Consider the following 12378-nt stretch of genomic DNA (forward strand, 5'->3'; position numbering starts at 1 on the left):
GCTGCTGTTGCTGCTGCTGTTGTTGTTGTTGCTGTCGTTGTGCCTGAGCTCTGCTGATGATTTCCGTTTTCTTTATGATTTCGCATTTTCATTTAAGTAATTGCTGCTGGGATTTTGAAGTTTTCGTTGCGTCTCGTCTCGTTTCGTTTTTATTTTGCTGCAGCGATTATTGCTATTATGATTATTATGTTGATGTTGAAATTGTTTTAACACCTTGTTGCCAGCATTTTGGCGACTCTAAGAAAAGATCACGCGATTAACAAATATAAATAAATAATAGCACACAAAATTACGCAAACACAAAATACACATTTCCACTTCTCTTTATTTTCAGTTAACTATTTGTTAAAATTAGTATTTCTCATTTTGTCTGGCGACATTTATTTTGCTGCTGCACTTTATCGTATGCACCTTATCGTTAGCTGTTGCGCATCTCTCTGGAATGCAGCCCCAAGAGAATGCCGCAATAGAGAGAGAGAGAGAGAAAGAGAGAGAGACAGAGGGCCAACAAATCGAATCGATTGCTTTGGCCAAGTTATTTATTGTTGCTGCTGGCCTGGCTGCTGCTTTGGCTGTTGAGTTATTTGGGTTTTTGTGTAATATGCGGCCACGTATTATGTATTGGCTGTGATGCATTTGTGTGAAAAGTGAACCAGGTTTACATAACATTGACCCAAGAGGGCAGTCGCTGACAGACACCGAGAAACCTCTACAACCCACTCCACCAAAGCCCCGTCTTTTCTGTAATATCAAACCTAAGCCAATAAACAAGTTTTACTTTTTTTTAATTTTTTCAAATGCGATTTGTTTGCCGACTGCATTGGTTACGTTTCGTTGCCCACGCACAGCAGCAGTTCCGTCTACCTTTTCACCTACCCCACACCCACCACCCCACCTCTCTTCACTATACTGCAATAGCCCTACCAAACCCCTCCCACCACCAGCAGCCTGTTCGAAATGTCAACTGAGCAGTTGGCGGCTGGCAGCATGTCAAATTGGCACCTCGGTTGCATTTTGTGAATGGTTTCTATGCAAATTGCCGTCCATTAATGTCAGGCTAACTGCCCCGTAAACTTCAAGTGTTTAATGCATAATTATTAAACTGCAGAAGCGAGCGTCCAAGAAACTGCAAGAACTTAGCACACTACATTGCCAACGACAGCAAATGCTACAGTGAACTCTAAACAATGGGTATCATCAAAAATTAAATCGTAATTTCGTTGATTATTCATTTAACAATAAAGCAAAGATAGTTAAAATATTTGAAATGTCAAATATAGTGTTAATTACAGATATTGGGTATTGTGATCTGCAATTGCAACGGTTCTAATTTGCTATCGTTCACTGTACTGCAAAACTGGATTCTAAGGCACCGTTGACAAAACCCCAACGCTAGCCACAAAATGCCAGCCCAAGTCAACAAAGTCAGGCTAGGCCCGGCTGGGCTAGATAGATGGCTAGAAAAAGAAGTCGAAGAAGAAGAAGCCTGTTTGAGGGGGCAAAGTACGCGAAGTTGCAGATAAATCCACGACATGCGACGACTGCCAGGCACAGCCTAGCAGCCTAGCAGCCTAGCAGCCTAGCTAGCCTGGCTGACTGCCTGGAAGTGCAATGACATTGCAATCGCAAGCTGCTGTTGCTGTTGCTGCTGCTGTTGTTGATGTTTCTGTTGCTCCTGTCGCCAGGTTTGTGCCCAGCGGCGTCGCTCGCTGGTTGTGTGAAAGCTGCTGCCCAAAACAGACAGCAAGAGCAAAAAAAAAAAAACCAGCACAGCAATTCGTTAATTATGGCCCCAAGGAGTGCTCTAAACTTTACAGAGCGGAACTTCTACCACGCAGCAGCAGCCGTTGGCTATTCCCAGTCACTAATGGAGCCGATTTTTGGCTACTAGACGACAACGTTGTCTACAACTAGTTATTGTTGTTGTTACTGTCTCTTGTCTAGCTAAACTTTTTTTTCCTTTTATTTGTATGGCTTTTATTGTGCTAAAAGCGAAATTAGACACTTTTGCTGACATCGACATCAAATTCGACAACAGACTTCGAAATGCAAAATGACAGTTTTTGCGACAGTCGCATTCCCAAAAAATGCGGAAAAAACATGGCAATACAGTGGCGCCAGCGAAATGAGCACACTAATACCCAGTTCCCAGCTGCGAATTGAGGCTCCCTCCCTCCACTTCCCTCCCCACTCGTTTGCCACGCCACCCCTTTGCCACCCCACGCATATGGCTGGCAAGAGTCACACCCAAGAGAGAGAACGAGTTTACGAGCAGCGAGCAACTAACTGCTTATGATATCAGTAGTCCAATAAATTCCACACACAAGCGAGGTCAAAACAGGCTACGGCACTAATCAGACGACGGCGAGTGTGTTACAAGATGAGTGAAACGATCACTTTCCAGGTGTGTCTGTTGGTATGTAAGTGTGTGTGTGAGTGTGTGTGTGTTTGTGTGTGTGTCTGTGTATGAAAGATTCTTGATCCTAAACAGGAAATTTTATAATAGATTGATTTAAATATATGTGCTCGCTCTATGGTATTTACTGTGGGAATCAAGAACCAACTGGCTCGAATGAGAGATCATATCTCCATTATTCACAATTAAGATTCTTCATCTGGAAAGCGGAATGGTTAATAGACCAATTAAAATGTGCTATTCATTGGTATATTAAGGGGAAAAAACTATTTAGATGAGCATAATTATCAAAATAGTCAAGTAGCAACAAAGAAAAATATATTAATTTCCATATGCAATATTTGCAGTTTTAGCATCTTAAAGTTTTCTGAGAATTATTTTTTGAACAACCGGAAATAAGTTGTTAACGTTAAATTAAATGAAAAATGAAGATTAACACGATTTGAGTGCACGACAATATGTTTTTTGCATTGATCAAGCTGATGAAACACAAGTTCTTTAACACAAAGAGTAGAGCTAACTTATATAATATATATATATATATATATATATATATATATATGCTCAATTATCAATTGAACAATAAACTATACTGAAATGCCCGACTTGTTGGTATTAGCACGCATCGGTGTCATTTGAAAAACCTTATCAGCTGCAGATTTTCAGCAATGCCGTCGCACCAGGGTTGTAGCAGAAAGAGTTGTCAAAGATACAGATGAATGATAAAGATAACTACTGTGTCGCTGTCCCTGAACTGGGCCTGTCATAAATTCCGCTCAAATTGCTGTAGTGTCAGCCACTAACAAGCGTAACAAAGTGCTTGACAACAGCAACACCAACAACAATACAACTGCAGTAACAATATGAATGAAACTGTTACCTGAACGCTTATGTTGTGATTAGGTTTACCTGTGAGCTCTGGACTCAGTTTGCATTTAGCTGCAAAGGCTGCCTTAAGCGCTGCTAGCTGCTAGCTGCTAGCTGTTTGCTGTTTGCTGTTAGCTCTTTGCTGCTGCTGCGATTCATTATAATTTTTGTCAATTCTCACAGGTAGCGCGCTGAGCGGACAAAGGTGAAGATCGCATGGCGCTGAGACATTCACACAGCGCTAACAGTAACCCCAACAACAACACGCATAAATTTACAATTAAATTTAATTCCTTCACTGGATTTCCGCAAAAAAAAGGCAGCAAAAAAAGGGTTCCAACAACAACATTGTTGTAAGAGTTGCAGAGCAATTGCATTTGCCAGACAGCCAGCTTGTGGCAAGTTCAACGTCTTCTTTAGTGCTCGCCGCGCTTGGCTTGCAGCAAAAATAAAATAGCAAAACAACAAAAAAGACAGAAAGAAAAATATATATATGAGATTCCCAAGCGCGCTTCTTGGTAAGAGCGACAACAACACCCTCCCGCACACAACCACACACATACACATATAAATATGTATATTGCCTTTTTGCCTGGCATCATTCATCCTCAATGCCACAAGCAGCGTCAGCCTCAAAAACCTCATCTCATTTTGGTCTCGACGGTTTCTGCAGATTTCTGATTTCTGCTTTCTGCAGTGCGCCCTGTCAACAGCCCAGCCGTAGTTTTAACCTCAGCTTTTGCTTTAATTTTAGCTACCTAGATGCTGGACTGGATCGAATGTATAGATTTCAGATACTTTTTTGTTTTTTAATTTTTTTTTGGGGTACACCCGCGTTTGCGCATTGTTCGCGTTACTTCCGCTTTATTGAGCGGGGCACAGCGGGCAGGATGTGAAGGTCGTTGCCGGCACAAGGTCGTTGCGGCGCAGCGCTTTGCTTATCACCTGAGCAGAGCGCGCACCATTTTCAGTTGGCAAAAACGTTAAATATTTAGTAAGTGTGTATGTGCCGCAAATATTTGCACAGCACATTCCAAGCACTTTGGCAGTGCAAATACAAATTGTAAAACGTGCAACGTAATGCGAGCAAAAAAGAAAAACAATAAATATCCAGATGGATAGGGAGAGAAAGCGTGAGGGGCAAGCGATTGAGCGTGAGTCAAATATTAAATAATTAGAATGTAAGATAGTCAAGTTATAGTTGTTATTACCAAGTACCGAAATATATAGATACATATAATTAAAAAGAAACATGCCACAAGTGTACTCAAAATTGTAATTGCTATGCCTCCAAAAACCAAACATAATAGCACAAAAATTCTTTTCAATTTCTTTAAATAGTGCAAAGTATTTGCTCCAAATTTTATCAAGCACTCTATCAAATTAGTGAAAAGCAGATTATGGGTGACTAAAGCTGTGTATCTTATCAAACTAAACTGAAACTGCAGCTAAACTTTCATAATATTATTTATTTCCTTTAGTTTATACACATTTTTAATGCGTTACCCTCAACACTTAATAGGGGAATGTACAGAAAGTTTCTCTATGTGCATAGAAAACTTAAAAAGAATCTATTTATTGGATTACAAATAAGTTTTTTAACAAATTTTGTAGAGCCTTTAAGAACTTTCAATATTAAAATTAGTTCACTTATAAACCCATAAGATAAAAGAGTTACTATAACAAAATTATAAAACGAAAATGTTTAGGTTCTTTAGTTTATCCCAAGAATACAGATACAGATCTAAGCCAATTGCTAGCAAAAAAAAAATAGAGGTATTTAGTTATTTAAAATAGTTCGACAGTCTGCTTATATGGCACTGTGAACCCAGCAAGTGATACGCATTCATACATATAATGGGAAATTCATGATGACATTGTTATTTCTGAGGAACTTATTCTGTGTAGCATGTTTTTTAATGTCTGTTTGCTATTTGCTTAACTGTTCAGTCATTTAGGGCAGAAATTTTGTGCGCAATTTGTTGAAATGTTTTTATTTCTTTTGTTTTTTTTCTGGTAGTTTTTTTTTTTTTTGTGGGGGAGGGGGTAAAATTAGCTCTAAAGAATGAACGATATGTACTTTTAAGGAAATCAACGGTGAATTTGTTGTATCTTAACAATTTACAATGACAGCACACTCGAAAAATACTTGAATTGCCGTTGATGTACATACGTATTGTTATTTCTACTGTTTGCACTACTTAGTTCTGACAGATAAGATTAAAATTCGACTTAGCCAGTCGCTTCAGCCTGCCGGCGGATGATAAGATAAAAGTGCGCCTCTTCCACAAGCGTGGAGCGCAGCATTGAAACAAAAATTGGTTGCCAATGGAGCCTGACATGGAGCAACTAATATACACAATCCATCAGATACAGAGAGAAATACAGACACATGGCAAGGTCGCCGCCTCGCATGCAATAATGATTCGCATTTAATTGAATTCGAATTCGATGATCGTCGTCTGCTGGCTGCTGACTGGTTGCTTTCTAGTGCAGCTACTCGCACTTATAATTCAATCAATCTCTCGCGCACATTTTTCGGAGCGCCTCTGAATGCCGAGGCGGACGAGTGTATTGAACCCATCAGCTCCCCTCCCCACTCCATTCCATCCCAGAGCACTGTCACATACAACAAAGTAAACAAGTTTGTTTTGAAATTCTTTTGTAGCATGTATTATTGTTGTTGCGAGCAGCGTCTGCCACCCGCCACAGACTGCGACAGTTTTAAATACACAAGCAGGCAAGTTGTCATATTGAATTCCCATTCTGATTTGCCCCGTTCTGTTGCAACTCTATCCGTTTCCTGCGCCACAATGTCACTCACTTTTCGTTTTGGTGATTTAAATCTGTTTTTGTAAGTATTTTTATCACACGTTATCGCAATGAGCAAAAACAATACTAAGGCCGGTGTATTACTTGAATCTCAGTTAAGCTCCATGTAAATTTTTCCATACGGGAAATCAGTACAAAATTCGCCAAAATTTGAGCAGTTTATCAAGTTCCATGGAATGACGACGAAAAAATGGCTGGATGGAAAGTCTTCCAAGTTACACCAGATTTAAATATAAGTTGATCAAATTTAAAGTTAATTAGGCGGAAATTCAATTAAGAAGAATATTTCTGATCCAAGTAACAACTTGAAATTCCATAAATATTAAATTATATATATATGCAAAGAAGAGATTAGGAACATTGTTTGAAACAATAATATATTCTGGAAAGTATAAGTTTTAAATTCAATAACATTTTAGGATTACGAATATACCGTTTTAAATTCAAAATAATAATATTTGATTTAATTTAATTTGTTTAGCTAATGCTTTGCCTACTTTTTGGCTAATGGTTTCTGCTCTGGCAAAGATTATAGGGATACATCTCTCAGTATCTGTATAGCCTTTAATTCGAGCCTATCTTCGACCTGCGTCTGGACATGTTTTATGCTGTTCTATTAACCATTTTTCTTTAAGCATTTTACACACGTTATGTCATTTGAATTCACTGTTGGCATTTTTTCAACTCGATTTATCAGTTCTACATGTTTGTGGTCTATTCAAGTTCTTGTATCCAAAAACTGACCCAAAGCAAATAATTTTCATTGTGCATCACTTTGTCTGTTGTGATGATGTTTGTTTTTTAGTTGCTGTAGTTGCTGTAGTTGCTGTAGTTGCTTCTAAATTTTTTAGTTGTTGTTGAACATGTCTCTCGTCTGGCGCCAATTAAAATAATCCAAAACACGTACTGGCCGCCTTTGTTATGGGCAAATATGTATGTGGCATGTAAATATGTATATATGGCTGGGAAGAGTTTTCCCAAGTGCAACTAACTGCCAATGGGGCGGCGGCAGCCACTGCTCTCCAGCCAGTGCTCCGCCTTTGCCTCTGCCTCTGCCGCTTCTTCGAGGAGTTGCGCGCTGCATGTTTGAAGCGCGGAAAATGGTAAAATGCAGCCGCCAAAAACTGGTCTGCCTTAGGAAAATGTTGATTGCAAGGGGAAGGGGTTTGGGGGTTGCGGCGCACAATAAAAAAATAAAAAAAGCATGAGCAAAACTTGTTGTTGGCCTCAAAGCACAAGATGGAGTTGGCAACGAAGTAAAAGAAGAGGCTGCAGCAGCAGAAGCTTCTTGCCGCCCGCTTACGTCGGATAACTGCACAGATTAATAATAACAAGAAGAAGCAGCAACAACAGGAGCACATTTTAAAGGCTGCGCTGCAGTTTTTTGTCGTTTTAAATCAAATTTGTATTCATAGGCATTTTGCTGGTGTTTGCTGAATTTTTGTAATTATTTATTGCACATTTTACACGGCACATTGTTGTGCATTATATGCCGTTTCGTGTTGCAACCACTGTGTTGTACTTGTTTTAAGTTTTTTTTTTTTTTGTAGCACTTTTGTTTGCTAGCAGAACGCGTGATAAACGCCGTTGCTTTACTTTACTCATACACACACACACAGCCACATTAACACATGGGCAAACAGACCTGCACTTTAGAGTTGTCGTCAATTTAATATTGAAAGCCGTATGTAAACAGAGAAATAATAATTAAATTTTGTATTTATTGGATTTTCATTTAATTATTTCGCGCTCTCTCGCACACATATACATGCATATGCACGCATACACACATACATAAACACCAGCAAGACACACAGACACGTAGCGTGCGGCCAATGAACGCGGCATGAAACCTTCTTGTTGCTTGCAAACTGCACGAGACGAGAGCCAAAAGTGGACTGACACTGGAGACTGAGGCGCGATCAGGCAAAGCTCACGGCGGCAGAGTCCAACACCTACACATACATGCATGCGCATACACACACATACACATACACTCTGAGACCCGCTCTCACAGCAACAATTGCGAAAATGTTTTTCTTCGGCCACAAAATCCACAAGCACTTCAAGACTCAGAGAGATAGAGAGAGCGACACACACACAGAAAACACGTATGTAGCGGTAGAGCGGCAGCGACCGAATCTTAAGTCTGTTTTACCTGCGCTGAGTATTAAAAACCCCAGTGGAAATTTGGACATTGCTCTCAATGTGCTGCACATGAGGAGTATTTCGATTTGGTAAAAACGTTTGTGCTAATGGGGGTCAGTCTTATCATGCTGCCTGGGCATAGCAGCAAAGCGAAGCCAAAAGCAAAGCAGAGTAAACCAACAAGCAACAACAAAAACATAAACAGGTATTTTTATTGAAAGTCACTTATCTCAGCTGTCAGTGAGTGCGCTTGCAAGTCGTTCACATGTCGCATATGTGTGCGAGCATGTTTTGCGCTGCAGAGAGAGAAAAAATGAGAGAGAGACGCGAGAGACACGCACACATCGACATTCGACATTCGACATCGACATCGTCAGTCAAGCGCTCGCTCACTCACTCGCCACTTAATCAGGCATTGGACAGAACCTGTTGCGCGTGCTATGCGTCCAGTTCTTGCTAAAGAACAACAACAACACGACGACAAGCGAGAACCTGTTGCGGCACCGACTACGGCGGCCTGCACTTAGCCAAAATTCGTGCGGGCAAAGGCAAAAGGCAAACAAAGAAAGTAAAGACTAAAACAAAAAGAAAACGCAACAAGAAGCAGCTGCGCAAAATGAAGGAAACGTTGATAAGCAAGGCCGAACAGAGAGCTGTTCTTGCTGCTGCTGCTGTTGCTGTAGCGACTGCGGCTGCACTTCAAAGTTGATTTATTTGTTGCTTCTTTTTATTGTTACTGTTTGACGATGATGTTGTTGTTGCTATGTCACTTTTGATTTTCAGCGCAAGTCGCTTCCAATTAAGCAAAGCAAAAGCGGCACAAAACTGTGCGACCACCAACGTGGCAGCATCCTCAATCCACCCATCCAAAAAAATGTTAGGGTCAATATTTGTGCCCAAAAATGAGCTTATGGCCGTTAAATGCAAATCTTTATAATTTCACAGTTTCAGTTCGCAATCTTAACCTGGTGCTAATGAGCCCATTCTAAGGCATATAATTTATGTATTGTCACTCACAGTGGTCACTCGCTAATAAGAATTAGCTACATTTGCAGAGCTGATTCCGATTCGCAACGAATATTAACAGCTTATTTTTTAAGTTTATTATTTGTATATAAATTGTATTTTCTAGACTAGAATTTCATTTACAGGACGCTTCCATTTTCGAGCGACTACTGTATTGGTATTGACATGCAGCATAGCCAATGAGCGTATCGCCGCCTAACGGTACAAGCGAAAGGCGGCAACATGCAAATTGCCACAGTACAATAAAACGACATCAGCCAAAAGAATAAAATTCCAAAACAATCAGCAATAATCAACGGGCTCTTGAGTTCTAAGCCAAAACTTTCGTTTGCCATTCTCACAGTTCATTAACCGATTTTAAATGATAAAGACAAAAAAGCACTAGAAGGCCAACAACAAGAACAACAACTCGTTAGATGTTGCATGGCGCTGCCAAAGATCACAGTCAGCCTGGGGGAATTTTGTGGCTAACCCGGCTGCTGCTGCTAAGCTGTCCGGCTTGCGGTCAAAATGGGTAATGGCAACAACTAGTTGCAGACGCACTTCGCGCCTTGGAGGGAGACGTTGGCTCCTCTCCTATTAATCATTGATTTCTTCTTTTTGGTGGGCGCTCACTTTGGCTCACATTTGTTTATTTCTGTGGTTTGCAAAACAAAAACAAGTTAACCCAGCTCCAGAAGAAGAGGAAGCACGGAATGTGCCGCGACTATCAATCAGTTATTGTCTATTGTCTATGGTCAAAACGGCCGTTACCAAATTTGTAGCTCGGTCGCCAGCTCAACAGCAACAGCTCACCAGCTCACAAGCTCGGCAGCTCGGCAGCCCGGCAGCTCTTTGAGTTGACCCAACCAGACCGGTACTCGACTTTCCATTGGAAAAGCCCTCAATATAATATAATAATAATGCATGCCAACAGCTGCTGGCCATGCTGAAGGTTAAACTTGTGGCTAGTGGTAGTGGGAGCGGGAGCATTCACTGCTTAAGCATTCAAGTGCGAAACGCTGGCAAACAGCAAACACACCCAGTTCCAGTTCCAGTTACAGGCCAAGACGAGCTGATATGAAATCACAGGCATTTCACGTGGGAAACGCTTTAGCCGAAGTCACACACAGCTCAGCCCTTTGCAAAAAGCTATTGTTATACCCTATAGTAAAAACGGTATGCTTAAGCAACTCAGCAACGACAGAAGGAGGAATTAAAAATACTTGATCAGAACGATGATCTATATTATTATTTTTTTTTTAAATTTTAAAAAACAGGATCAGTTCTCAGATAAATACCAATTGCGAGCATACTTTTTTGAGAATGTTTGAAACTAACAAATGTAATATTTTTGTTCTCTTAACATACAAATAAAATATATTCATTTTAATTATTATTTACTCTCGAGGAAGTCCTTCTAGAAGAAAATGATATTTTTGAAATAATTTCTCCCCCTTTTTTTTTATACGTTTAACAAATATACTTTCTTACTAATTAGGTAACTTGACTAAAAGGTATACACATTTAACATTATAAATAATGAGTGTACATCAATTTGTAACTATGTACAGGGTAGCAACAATTCGTGCACTCACGGACTATTCCTGTTACGGGATAGACGTTCAGGGTTGCTGGGAACGCAGGCTGTATGCGACTTGCATTTAAATTGAGCGCCAAGCGATGACGTCACCAGTTGCTACTGCTCCATTGCTCCATTTGTTGAAATTTGCATGCAACATGCGGTGATCAGCAATTCCAGCTGTCAGCCAAACCGAACTGGCGGACAAGGCATACCAAAGGTATTATGACACACACATATCGTAGCTTTTTAGATAAAGATGCGAAGAGCTGCAGTTCAGCTTTTTCTTTGATATTTGAAATGCAACAAAAGGCCGCCCTCCCGCGACGCAACATTGAATCGAACGAAGAAATAGAGGCGTGCAGTTCCGCGATGATGTAAACAACGAGAAAAAAAAATAGAAAAAAAATATAAATACAGCGGGCGACCCGAAACTATTTAAAAAATATATATGTATATATGTATGACTTGTGTGTGTGTGTTTTTTTTTGAAAAGAGGAGCATGTGAGACTTGAATTTTGGGACTGTGGCCGTCCTCTGGCCTGGTGGCATTTCTGTGACTCTGGCCGCGGGCGACTGCTGCCACAACAGTCAGTCACTCAGTCATTCAGTCAGTCAGTCAGTCAGTGAGTTCGTCTAATTGGATTTGCGCGCTTGTGCGTAACTATAAATCACACTCACCACACACACACACACAACACACAGCAAGTATGTGGCGCGGGGGGTTGTGTATGTGTGTGTTTTGGAGCAGGGACTAACCGGTTTGGATTGCCAAGTCACCCGCTTATAGACAAAACTGCAGAGCTGCGGAATCCCATAAAGCTTTTCGACTATTTATTAAGTGACCGAAAAGGTAACAAGAAATGGAAGCATTTCTGTTTTGTACCCTTTTCTTCTTCTTAACTCATAAACGATATAAAGAATAATTATGCTTCTGCATAAAATGAAAAATTACGAAAAAATGAAAGAAAACAAAATATGAGCTTACGCAAGTTGGCCCATAAGCTTGGGGCTCCGTTTTGTTTTGTTTTGTTTTTTTATTTTCATGTACAAATGCCATGTAAAACAGTCGTGTGAAATTTATTAATGATACTCCAAATGCCGTCCACTTGCTAGCTCATAAGTCTTGTTAGAAAGTGTCTTGTAAAATGTGACATTCTTGGAAAAGACCATTTGCCACAGACTTGCACTTATAATGTGCTGTAAGCTGATTTATTTCTAGCCACCAAAGCTGTGTAAGCGGATGTTGTAAGCTGGCCAATTGCAAATCTACATACATACATATACATGTATACATGTATGTATGTACATTTGTATACACAGGGAAAAAATACATACATATCGTTTAGTTGTTATAGCGAAAATTAAACAAAAAGGCCCGAACATGGAAAACATTGGGCAGAATCAGGAATTGTTGCTGTTCTGCTGTTTGTGTGTGGTCTCTTTAAATTTGTGTCTGTCTCTCAAGCCCTACGAGCGGCTTGAACTTTGACAGGGAACTTGTTTGTGTAGCGGCTGTTGTCGGTTC

Source organism: Drosophila grimshawi, unplaced genomic scaffold, assembly GCF_018153295.1.
Source record: "Drosophila grimshawi isolate 15287-2541.00 unplaced genomic scaffold, ASM1815329v1 contig_184, whole genome shotgun sequence".
Classification (NCBI taxonomy): domain Eukaryota; kingdom Metazoa; phylum Arthropoda; class Insecta; order Diptera; family Drosophilidae; genus Drosophila; species Drosophila grimshawi.